At 35.4% G+C, this 12,870-nt stretch overlaps 1 protein-coding gene across 5 annotated transcripts in view; it reads left to right on the forward strand.

The window, feature by feature from the left end:
• The first annotated feature begins 5,526 nt into the window (after positions 1-5,526).
• The window catches only part of LOC128994011 (triple functional domain protein-like), a 476,534-nt gene continuing 469,190 nt past the window's right edge, over positions 5,527-12,870 (forward strand). For all 5 annotated transcript variants that reach the window (XM_054418203.1, XM_054418206.1, XM_054418204.1 and 2 more), the window contains exon 1: positions 5,527-5,677. The gene's annotated coding sequence lies outside the window, so the exon portion shown is untranslated. The remainder of the gene's footprint in view (positions 5,678-12,870) is intronic.

The following is a 12,870-nucleotide window of genomic DNA, read 5'->3' on the forward strand; positions in this document are numbered from 1 at the left end:
CTTTTTATTTTGAAATATTAATGATTTTGGTTGTGTTGCTAGCTTAGTAGTTAGCGTCTCGGACTTTGGTGCGGGAGGGACGGGTTCAATTCCGAGCACATCCTTAAATCATTTAATAAAATGAAATGATTTATTTGCCTTTGATCATGTACATTAAATGAGCATTGTCATATGATTAATACAATTAAAACAGATTGTCATACATCTACAGGATGAATTAAAAGTCAAGACCCCCTCTAATATTTTTCTAAGTAAAAATATACAGAGATACCCTTTTGGTGGTCGTGTAATCTTAGCAGGAAGTTTCATTTTATGATTTTGAAATTTTTAAATGTCCCCCCAAAACCAAAAGGGGAGATTTTTGGGGGCAACTCAAAAATTTTAAATGTAAACCCCCGAGTGAAAATGTAAAAACGTACGTTTTTAGGAAAAGCATTTTGCAAATTTTTTCCCCCTTTTTTCAAAACTTTTATTATTTTTTTTATTTCATTAACATTTGAAGTTTCATGAAATGTCCATGGCAACGCAATATCTTTGGTAGTTTTTTTTAAAGAGCATCTTTGGTGGAAAAACACAAAATCCTGTCACGACCATAACGGACGTTTAAATGAATATTAAAAATGGTTAATATTATTTTTATAACTATGTTTTGCTATCAGTGTTTCCATTTGAGGGATAAAAATCCCTTTCTAGGGATATTTAGGGCCTTCGAGGGATTGAAAAGGGATTGAGGGATAACTAGGGATAATCAGCGAAATTGAAGGATTTTTTAGATTTTCTAGGGATTTCAGGCCTTTGACATTATAAAATTGAAATATTGATAAAATAATACATTATGGCTATATTTCAACAAAGTTAAGGACCTATTTTGGCTAATTTTGCAAGGTACTGATAACACATTGATTATACTACTTTTTCCCTAGGTTTTGGTAACAAACAAATCGATTGTAGCATAGATAAAAGATACTTCTCAAGGAGTATGTTTTATCTATGGTTGTAGGTAGTGGTAGTGACGTAGTGTTTCAAAGTCGGAACACACAAGGGGGAGAGTAACAGTCAACACTGCACGAAACAAGCGAAGGGCTGGAGTCGGACCGGTGGAATGGAATGGCGGTTCTAGATTAGGCTACTGTAATTTGTTTCTTTCTTAGTAGCCCTGTGCCCTGTGTCAATGTCGAATGTTTGTTTTCGTTTTGATTTTGTTTGCCGGTGATTTCTGTGATGTTTTTTGGTTAGTAAGTAACTTGGTGTAACCTTTTCACCAAGGCATGGTGGCCATGTTTGAAAAAGACAAGTTTGAAATTTGGACACTTGAGTAATATTTTTGAAACAATTGTAAATACTTATAAATTAAAATTATTAGGTAGTTTATAAAATTTTAAAAATAATTATTTGTTTAATTTTTAGTTAATTAATCTTGTTTTGCACAACATAGACAGTTTTTAATCACGGCTACCTACCTTTAATTCCAGGCCGGAGGCCGTGGCCTTCGAAGTGGCAACGTTGCAAGTATAGTGTTGTAAAAGGTGTTTGTTTGGAGAACGCTAAGCTAATGATATTTATGTATTTTTTTATGAATGCGAAAGCTTGGTTACTGGGCTATGAAAATGTTGACTCCACATTGAATGTACAGAAATAGATTTTCAATTTATATATTGCTTAGGTTTTCGATTCTATATTATGTTATATTATTTCCATGTTAACTTATAGGACGTCTTGCGCTAAACAATACTACGGTACTTGCAACGTTGCCAATTCTACAAGGCTGCGGCCTGCCTGGAGTTAAAGATGGCCGTGGTTTTAATGGTACAAAAATGTGTTTTATATAGTATTAGTTTATAAATAATATGGGATATTGAAGAATACTATCACCAGTTACCATATTTTACGTGGCTATACATGATATCATATGATATCCATTGGTATTGCTGCAAAAATAATAAGTTATCTAGATTTGATGAAGAGGGATAATTGGAGGGATTATTAGAACACGGACTAGGGATAACTAGGGATTTTTTGACGTTGGCCCAGGGATATTTCTTTCTTGCGGATGGAAACACTGTTTGCTATAAACTAATTTACTTTTATGACCATTATACAATAAAAAGGTCACTGAGCTTTTGGTATATTTGGTCTCTCTAAAAAAAAAATAAAAAATCTCAAAAAATTGAAAAAAGCCAATAAAATCTTTTTAAGTTTGTATAACTCCGAAAAAACTTACCTGAGACCCGAAAAATCGTTATGTTTGTATAGAGGTGTGCTTCTTTTGTGTATAAAACATTGAAATATGACGATATTTTAATTTTTGAAATTTTTATGATAGAAATCATAAACGTGATGGTCAGGGACAAGCGGTACGGTCGTGAATTGTCTGGAATAATCTAAATATTTCTAAACAATCCTTCAATTATACTGTTAGTTATAATAAAAATATGTGTTTCAATTGAACTAAACTGTTCAATTTATAATTATATTAAAGTTATTGTCATGACCAAACACACTATAATCCATAAGGCTGAATTGGTCGTGAAAAAACTCGCGATGGTCGTGAAACTTTGGTCGTGAAATTACGTGTTATTTGGCTCTGTTCTGGCGGTAGCCCTGCACCTCATGTTCGAGTATACAAAGTGGACTTCTAGGTTAATCTACCAATTGAAATATCTAATAAACAAAAATTAACACCATGTCTACTTCATCGAATGACTACGGTCATGGACACACCAAAATTACAAAAAACACAATCTTTCCTTTATTAATCTTGTAATTCCTCCTTTCGACTCGAAACGACCGGCACTACAATCCTGACGTACACCCCGAACTAGTCTCTAAAACCAACTGACTCCATCGACGCCAGGATTGCCACTGTCGTGCTCCAAAGTTGAATTTTTTTCCCAAATGGTCGTGACACCAAATCGAGGGACAGACTTATTTTGTCATGGTAGTCAGTTTGCAATGACAATTAAATTTAATAACCATTGATGACATAAAAATATGGCTTTATATATTTCGGCATGAATAATTAGTCTAAAAACAGCGTGAAAGTTGGAAAATGTACCCTAGGGACACGTCATGGTCTTGAATTTCGAGACTTTAAAAATACGAAAAAAATACCTAGAACATATTTAAAACCAAATAAATGTGTGTAACATGTTGCCCCCGTCCCAAAAAATATTAAAGCACATAATAATAAACTACAAATCCAGTATCTACGAAGTAAAAGGCCAGGGACATGAAAACGTACGTTTTTAAATTTTCACTCCCCCCTTCAAGTGACACCTCATTTTAAAGTGTTTGTAAAAACTTAAAGAATGGTTAAAACCAGAGTTTCTATTTCATCTCTATCCAAAATGGTAGCCGGTTGTAACCGGTTATGCTGATGATGTGGCACTTTTTCTATTTGAATATACATGTTTATTGATGTAACCTTGGTTGAAGGTTATCTGTGACTTTGATAATAATTAAGGGCCTTGTATACCTCAAATTCAACATGTTGTGCACAAAGTTAAATTTACATGTGCTGATTTAATTTTTTCTAGTGATCATTAATTTAGAGTGGCGTTTTAAAGAAAATAAAGAAGATCGTTCCACCAAGGCAACTTTTAACTCCAGGCCACGGCCTGGAAGAATTGGCAACGTAGTAAGTATGGTTGTTTAGCACCAGACGTCCTATAAGATAACATGTCAGACAGTCGACACCTGCTCATTAGTTCGCTTATTATTTATGTAAATTTACGCACATAAATTTATCAAAAGATTGAAAAAAAAACATTGCCGGTTTTAAAATATTTATTTTTTATTTTTCATTTTCATATCAATTTAGGATATCTTATAGCTTGGATAAGCCCTTGTATAAAACATACTCCCTTAGTAGATATCTCATCCTTAATGAACAGCTGAAGCCAATTTTATTGTTATCTTAGTTCTGTCCGGTGCCCTGTGGGAGGGTCGTGTCGTGTTTTGTTTACAATTTTTTCTTGTTGTGCCAGTCATTAAAACCTTATTTAAACAATTCAAATTATATAATCATAAAAAATAACTCGTATCCATGTTAAATAACAAAACACTAAAGCACAAATCATGAAATGGACCCTACAATAATAGAAACAAAATTTCGTCGACACCAACGTACTAACGTCCAAGTGTCACCGGCCATGAACTAATAACGACTCGAACGGACCTTGACGACCTACCCTCGATCGGCCAGAAGAATTTTCAATACAATGCCGTTGCAAGTTTGAATGAAGGGCATGAGAGAATTTAAAATAGTTTGGCATAAGGCCCTTGAGAATATAGGCCTATTTTCTATTAAGGGGCTGACCGATGAACCACTCTCCCCTTCACAATAAAAATGTCTGCCATACCAACAGTTGTAAAACGAGTTAGTCAGTTGTTATAATAATAATTATTATAGTTATCTTTATCTATGAGGCTAGTCTATGCTTATAGATCACACTTTTGTTAAGGGTCAGTGGAGCCCTGGGCAAACCCAAGAGCAGCGCCCCCTTTTTTCCTAGTGCTGGCGGGCGGTGGTTTGGGACACGGCCGCCTTTAACTCCAGGCCGCGGCCTTCGAACTGGCAACGTCGCAAGTCATGGTGGAAGGAAAAAACATAGGTGTGCTATTCCCACATATTCTGACGTCACTCGGATTGCAAACAAAAGATCACCTGATTGTAACCGTCAAATTAGTATATGTATTTGTTTTGATTTGGTTGTTATTGTTTTATAATTAAATCAAAACAAATACATACTAATTTGACAGTTACAATCAGGTGATCTTTTGTTTGCAATCCGAGTGACGTCAGAATATGCGGGAATAGCGCTTTTTCTAGTGGGGCCTTGGAATAGCACACCTATATTTTTTCCTTCCACCATGGTCGCAAGCATGCAAGTGGTGTTGTAACAGCTGTTTTTGTTTGGAAGCAGCTAATGGTATTTAGTGTATTTACGAAAGATTGGTTACTGGACTATGACATTATTGACTCCGCTTAAAAATGTACAGATATAGATATTAATTCATATTGTTTCGGTTTTCAATTCTGTATGTTTTATTTTCAATATTTTAATAAATTTATGTTAATAAATTTAAATTTAAATCAATAAAGTGCGAATTAATGAGCTGATGTCATCTGTTTGCCATGTTATCTCATGGGACGTCTGTCACTGAACAACACCACTTGCAACGTTGCCAATTCTACCAGGCCGCGGCCTGTAGTTAAAGGCGGCCGTGTTTGGGGGCACCCCTAAACCACCAACGCCCCTGGGCATATGCTCAGTCTGCTCGTTTATAAAAGTGGGCCTGCCATCTCATAAGTTTACTTCTTATACTCCTTCGCTGAGTTTTATTTTATTGGCTTATAAATCTAAACCGAAGTGTGATTTCAGTAGTTAAAATAAAAATCACTAGAATGCGCAAGCGTCAACATTTCTAGTTGTCTGTCTTGTGCTTGTGATGTCAGAAAACCAATGGAATGGATTCATGGATTGTGTTGTTTTTGGGTTAGTTCGTTTTTAGTGGCGGCGGTCGTGTGTGCGTTTCGCGATTGTGAAGTTGTTTGTCGGTAAATATTCGTATTTACTGACTAAAAGTGTAGTGCTTTAATAGTTTTTAAAACTTCAAGCTTTGTGTTTGATGCTAAATTGGTATTCCTAACACTTATTATGTGACATTCTATCAGGTAAGACAGATGTTTTGTGTTGCTACATTTGGTCATAACGCTTGGGCTTGCATTTTAAGAAAGCCTAAAGCTGTCAAATTAATGTTGCTGAAAAATATGTGTTAGACCTATGAATGTAATATGAACAAGGAAGTATGCACAGATTTATATTATTATGTAGACAAGCACCAATATTTTCTTCTGAGAGGTTACTTTAAGTTAGCCTACCTAAGAATACTATTTTGATAGGTTTGACAAATTATAAAATTCAATTAAACAATGAAAATAAATCCTAGTCTATTGACCCTTTGCTAGCCTATCCTGCTAGGTAGCCCAATTGTTGAAATCGGTAGATTTTACTCTACCTAAGTTGGGCTTAATTTCACTTTTTTACAATCCTATCGATTCCTGGGTTTTAACTTAAATTAGTTTATAGGCTATGTTGTCTAGGTGTACGCTAACATAGCAATTGGGAAACATTTATAACTCCTGGTCAAAGTTTTGTTTTAGTAAGCCTTTAAGTTATGTCCATCTTCATTTGTTAACCTGGCTGCCACTTTACGTCCTACACTAATTCGAATGAAAATATCGATAGATATATCATTTGGTTAGTTAGGTAAGGTTAACCTAACTTAACTAACCAAATGATATATCGAATATAACAATCGAATAATCGATACGGTACTTTCATTCGAATGAGTGTAGGACGTAAAGTAAAGTGCAGCCATTAACCTGACGCGCTGCGGCGGTTAGGTTAAGTTAGGTGGGCTTATCATAATTTTTATAACTCATCTGGTATCGTTTGATTCATAAAGAAACGAGGAAAGTCCTACAAACATATTTATGATAACCCAACATAACCGCAGCAGCGCGCTGTAAAATAAGTGGCCTCCGTATAATACGAAAGTACCGTACTCTGTTCTGTCCGTCGTTCTAAATCTAATATATAAAATTCTCGTGTCACAGTGTTTGTCTGCAAACTCCTCCGGAACGACTTCACCGATCGTTATGAAATTTGGTGTGTAAATTCTGTAGGTATGCGAATCGGACGTAAACTATTTCCCGTTTCGAAATTCTTAAAAGGGCTCCGCCCCAGTGGCTCTGGAGTTTCCCATGTTAACCGTATGAGAAATGGAATTAATGAATCTTAACAGCTGTTTCAATTAAACAAGTTGGTTCTGTTCTATGATGTTTAATAGCATTAAAGTTACAAGGATTACCAACAGGGTGCAGCACTATCATTTCTTTTACATTTATGACAACAGCTAATTTGCAACCAAAAGGTGAGTGAGCGTAGCGAACGAACTTCAACCTGGAGGCGAGTGAGCGTAGCGAACGAGCTAACCTGGAGGCGAGTTAGCGTAGCGAACGAGCTCCAACCTAAAGGCAAGTGAGCGCAGCGAACGAGCTCCAACCCAAAGGTGAGTGAGCGTAGCGAACGGACTTCAACCAGGACGTGATTGAGCGATGCGAACAAGATCATCTTGAAAATTAAACGTAACAGTACTTTCTTTCCATCGGTCTGTCTTAGGGGAAACCTATAACTTAGGCGATACGAAGTTCGCCGGGTCAGCTAGTATAATATAATAATATAATATTCTCTTTCATTAAGAATTTTTTAAACATATAAATCACTGAAAACAGAAAATTTATTTGTGCAGTAACTGTAGCCGACCTACCTCAGATTTCTTGGACATAAGTTCTTTTTTAAATAATACGAGCTGTTGGCCCGTCCTATGTACGGGAATCGAGTAGTCCATTAAAACTGCATATAGTTATATCAATATTTCTATTCCTAATTGAAGCATAGTTTAAGCAGTTCAAAATTACAGTATTGTGAAGAAAAATCTTCCAAGATGAATTAATTAAAACATGTAGCCTATGCCTAATCATTGTTATTTTCCCAACCTTTCCTCAAAAAGTCGAGTAGTGAAATAATTTTCATAAGTTTTCTTTGTTAGACTCGTGAGCTTCGATTCGTATACAGCAATGGTTATAGAATCTTACTTATTTCCTATAATCAATGACAAAATCACAGAGTAAATAAACTAACCTCCTAGTTGTATGGAATATTTTTATATTCAACCAGCTGTTAGTTAAAACAAATTATAGTGCACTAAAACAAACTTTAAGATTTTAAAGACTGCTCAAAAAAATAAATTAGAACATCTAGTAATTTACTATGTATATTTAAATGATCTGTCATCCTCTTACCGAATAAATAAACGTATCAATGATTATAGCATTACAGTACACATAGTATAAATAAGTCATCCCTACGTGTATGTCATTTCATTTTTATCCAAATGCTGAATTTGTCTCGCAAACGCTGATTGTTTAAAGCTGTTACGTTATGCAAATGATATTGTAGACCAATACCATAAGCTAGTCTAGAACGTTGACGTCGGCTGCTAGACTTTAAAAAATTTAATTTAGGTAATTTATAAAAAACTGAAACCTTAAACTAAAATTACCGGTATGGCTTCGACATTCCCTAGTTCTCAAAATTATCTTTCTTTCAACACAAAAATCATGAAAATCCGTCAAGTGGTTGATTCAGAATCGTGAAATAAAAAAACCCTGTCACGTTTTAATATAGGCCTATAAGATGTTTTAAGCATCTAGGGGCTCTATAGGCTATGTTTAATCATATTTTGGTAGTCTAATGGATTTAAAATCTCTTCTTTCGCACATAGGCCTACTGTATTCTGAAGCCAATTGGCACTCGTTGAGAGTGCACTGCTTCTTCCACCATATAACCTACCGATTTGATACTTTGTACCACACTTAAACAACTTTTTATAAGGCCATTGTTATTCTCCATTGAAAGGAATTAAACCCTCACATATATTAGGCTATGTGTTGTTTGCACTTTAAAACTTAGTTTCATTATTGATAGGTTTGAAGGATTCTAATAAGAGTGAAAGTGTAGCTGCCTGCTGCAGGTGGGACCTCCTATTGTCTCAGTTCCCATCTCATACTTTCACTGCTCTCCGTCTCACTCAATTCAGACTCGGAAGTAAATGAATGCTTATTAATTGAGTATCAGTTACCGGTACCTACTCTCTCTGTTCAAACGTAGTGTCAAAATACGAGTATAAGACATTAAAGATGACAGGACATTGCACAGAGAATAAATAAAATACAGTCTTTCTATGTAGCATATAGCAACTACTAATTGTTAAACTAAGTAGGGAAAATATTAATCGTACAAAGGTTGGTGTTTTAAGCTGGAGAAGATCTGCAATTCTGAAATAAAAATTCTAGACCTATTCCTGAAAGTCTTTTCTAATCAAATACAATTGGATACAAGAAGTGATATAGGCCTATTCACTGGCTATCGATACCGGTATGCCAATAATTAATCATCGACCATTTGGTGTAGGCTATGCCTAGTGAGATAAAAATGTAGGATTAAAACTTCAAAAATGTTTTTGTTTTTGAAATTAGTTGGTATTAACTAGGCTATTAAAAATAAACAACATTTTAGACCCATGCCAAAAAAGAATATCAAGAACACACAGACTTATTTATTGTAGAATAACAAGTTAACCCTAGTAAGTACAAACAATTGAAATGTAAGAATATAAACAAGTTCTCCATAAAAGAATTTGGTTTGAAAATTATTCTGTGTAAATGTTAATTTATAAAAAGTAATGCTTGTAGATGAGTCGAGCTAAACTTAAACCACTAATTCACCAGCAGGACATAACTTATGTCTGTTACAATGCTTGTAGTGTACACTTGTCACAACCAGTTGATGATCATTTACAACCATTCATTGTCCTCTCTACTACCAAGTTTGTTATAAACAACACTGACTCTCTCATTTAAACACATGTCTGTTACAAGCTTGTAGTGTACGTACTTGTCACAACCAGTTGATGATCATTTACAACCATTCATTGTCCTCTCTACTACAAAGTTTGTTATAAACAACACTGACTCTGTTATTTAACCACATGTCTGTTACAATGCTTGTAGTGACGCTTGTAACAACGAGTCGACGATCATTTACAACCATTCATTGTCCTCTCTACTACCAAGTTTGTTATAAACAACACTGACTCTCTCATTTAAACACATGTCTGTTACAAGCTTGTAGTGTACGTACTTGTCACAACCAGTTGATGATCATTTACAACCATTCATTGTCCTCTCTACTACCAAGTTTGTTATAAACAACATTGACTCTCTCATTTAAACACATGTCTGTTACAAGCTTGTAGTGTGCGTACTTGTCACAACCAGTTGATGATCATTTACAACCATTCATTGTCCTCTCTACTACCAAGTTTGTTATAAACAACATTGACTCTCTCATTTAAACACATGTCTGTTACAAGCTTGTAGTGTACGTACTTGTCACAACCAGTTGATGATCATTTACAACCATTCATTGTCCTCTCTACTACCAAGTTTGTTATAAACAACACTGACTCTGGTATTTAACTACATGTCTGTTACAATGCTTGTAGTGACGCTTGTAACAACGAGTCGACGATCATTTACAAACATTCATTGTCCTCTCTACTACCAAGTTTGTTATAAATAACACTGCCTCTCTAATTTAAGCAGTGCACAGACAGACAAATAGACTTAGCTCGTTTTATAGTATAGGATTGAAGTTGAGTGGTTACATTTGAATGGGAAAGGGGGATAGAAGGCTATAGTCTGTATGTTGGTGACTTTTTTCTGACCATCTAACTACCTCGGAATAAAGTTATTGGGCAGGTCCCTGTCCGGTCAGGGGACAGGTTGCACATACTGTAATAGGTAAGGTTAAGAGGAAAAGTTGAAGGTTTTATGGTGTAATGGTATGTCTTGGTCTTTAGTAATCAGAAAATGATGTTTGCTTAAAGTCTGGTCTAGGGGCTAAAACACGGGACATAGGTTCTGATGATACGGGTTCAAATTCCGTTAATAACCGATGGCTTTTATCTTTGATATAATTTCGTTACCGGTACTCATTGGTTTTGACCACCTTAATCTGTAGGTCCACCTATAAAAATACAGGTTTTCTCTGTATTGTAGATGATCTTTTTTTCTAAGATAATTAAACTGTGAAGCTAATTTTTCGTGGAAAATGGATGCAGGGTAGCTCAGTGGTTATAGTGCTCGTCTAGCAGATTCACCTCTATAAGACGAATTTCAAGGAGGGAAAACATTCATCGAGGTATTCTTAATAAAGAGGTTCTTATAGAGGTTTGACTGAGGAAGGTAAGAGGGATGGGTAGGCGTTTCATGTTGGGACAAGCTTCTGTTTGTTTTGAAAACTACGTTCTATGGAGGTTAAGATCATGTAAAATTTGCCTTATTGAGGTCGCATTCGTCTTGTACGGGATTTGTCCTCAGAATATTTGTTGTATAGAGGTCTCAGCCCTAGCTCATGCCACAAACAAAATCGTCTTATGTAGGTCTTTACCTAATTACTACCATTACTACGTTGTATAGAAGTGTTTTTAGCATTAACTCGATGAAAGTTTCAAGGGATAAAAAAATCGTCTTATTACTTATTGAGGATTTTTTTTTCACCGAGGTACGTACTAACGAGGTTTGACTAATCGAGTAATCAAAAGGTCGCTGGTTCAATCTTGAGAAAAAGTGTGTAGCTTTTTGATGGTTCGAAACTGAACCCAGCTGTCATTGATAATAATTATTGGGCTTTTAATAAATGGTCATGACTAATGAAACAGCTGGTCTTAGTCAGAAACAAAGTTACACAAGGCATCACACATCATTCTATACTCATTCATCACACATATTTGAGTTGAAATACACACCTAGGTGGCCTCCTCATCTCCAATTGATAATGTATGACGCTCTCATTTCACTAATCTCACATCTTCTAATTTTCAAATTCCTGCTGTTAACTATTCTCAAACCTCTCCTAATGTGTCAGTTTGTCCCCCACGTGGTATGTTTACACTTGAGGGTCAGCCAGTCACGAGTCGCGGGAGTCTGCAGAGTGTGTGGGAATGTTGAACTGCCCGCGGGCTCGCCAACGCAACATAACGGCCCTATGTATTCCCACTACTCATACCCTCCGTCCATATTTTACTCGAAACATTCTTGCAATGCATACATAATCATTTGTGAAAATCTTCTGAAAAATATTTGAGTTTACATGGCTTTTGACAGTGTTCTTGAAATAGCGCCATCCTCGTCCGAGAAAATTGCCCTTTTATTACAGTTTGCATCTTTTTACATAAAAATATAGACTAAGACAGGCTATGAACCACTAGGTCACGGTGTTATCAAAAATCGTAAAGGAATTGGTGGTTGGTAGGATTTGAATGTTGAGCGTCCAGGACAGATGTACAACACTCTTGACACGCCGAAACCACCCTGTTGATATCGGAGAAATCAGAGGACGACATGTATGACAAGGATTGTACTGAAAATCGTCAAAAACTGTAGACCATGGAAATGTGTGTCGATCAAAGTAAATTGGATTTTGAATACAGTAGTGAATAATTGCTCTGTTATCAAATTTCTTTATACGGAAATTTGTTCCCGTTTGTTTTTTTAGTAACCATTAACAAAGGCCTCTATATTTACACATTCGCTCTTACATTTTAAATTGTTGTTTAAGTTTGGAGATTTTTGTCTCCGAAAATTCAAAGTAACTTCTATACCTAAGATGATTTCAAACGTCTCCTAAATAGAAGAACTTTCTTTGAAATAAGAACAAAGGGAGTAAAGAAAACTTTCGTAAGGAGGGGATGAGGGACAGAGAAATAATACTCGAATTTAAATGCAGTAGGCATAAATACGAAACTGGTGCAGGAACTTAAATATCCACATTTTTAACCGTTAGATGTTTTGTTAGTGATGTTTCTATTGTTTAGTGTTTAATGCGATCAATATGGGTATTTCGTTTTACATTTTTATTGAAAGATTGATTTCTTTGTACGTATTCTGGTCGTTATATCAACAATTCTACTGTATCATACAAAATCAATGTACAGCTCTCATTAATTTTAATGTTAGTTCAAATTCCCAGTACGAGAGTATAAAGTAATTTTAGCGGACGTAGTTTAATAGAAACATCGGCAATTCCCAAAACAGAAGCAATCGCAAACTCGTTGTCAATATGGCGCTGTGGCCAGTGGTTACAAACCGCAGTTTGATCCTACATATTTCTAATTTATTGTAATTGTTCTTTGTAATTGCTACGTGTTCAATTAATTGTATTGTTGTTGTATCGATTC

This window comes from Macrosteles quadrilineatus, unplaced genomic scaffold (assembly GCF_028750875.1).
Source record: "Macrosteles quadrilineatus isolate MER2022 unplaced genomic scaffold, UCM_ALF_1.0 Scaffold_5__1_contigs__length_97177068, whole genome shotgun sequence".
NCBI lineage: Eukaryota > Metazoa > Arthropoda > Insecta > Hemiptera > Cicadellidae > Macrosteles > Macrosteles quadrilineatus.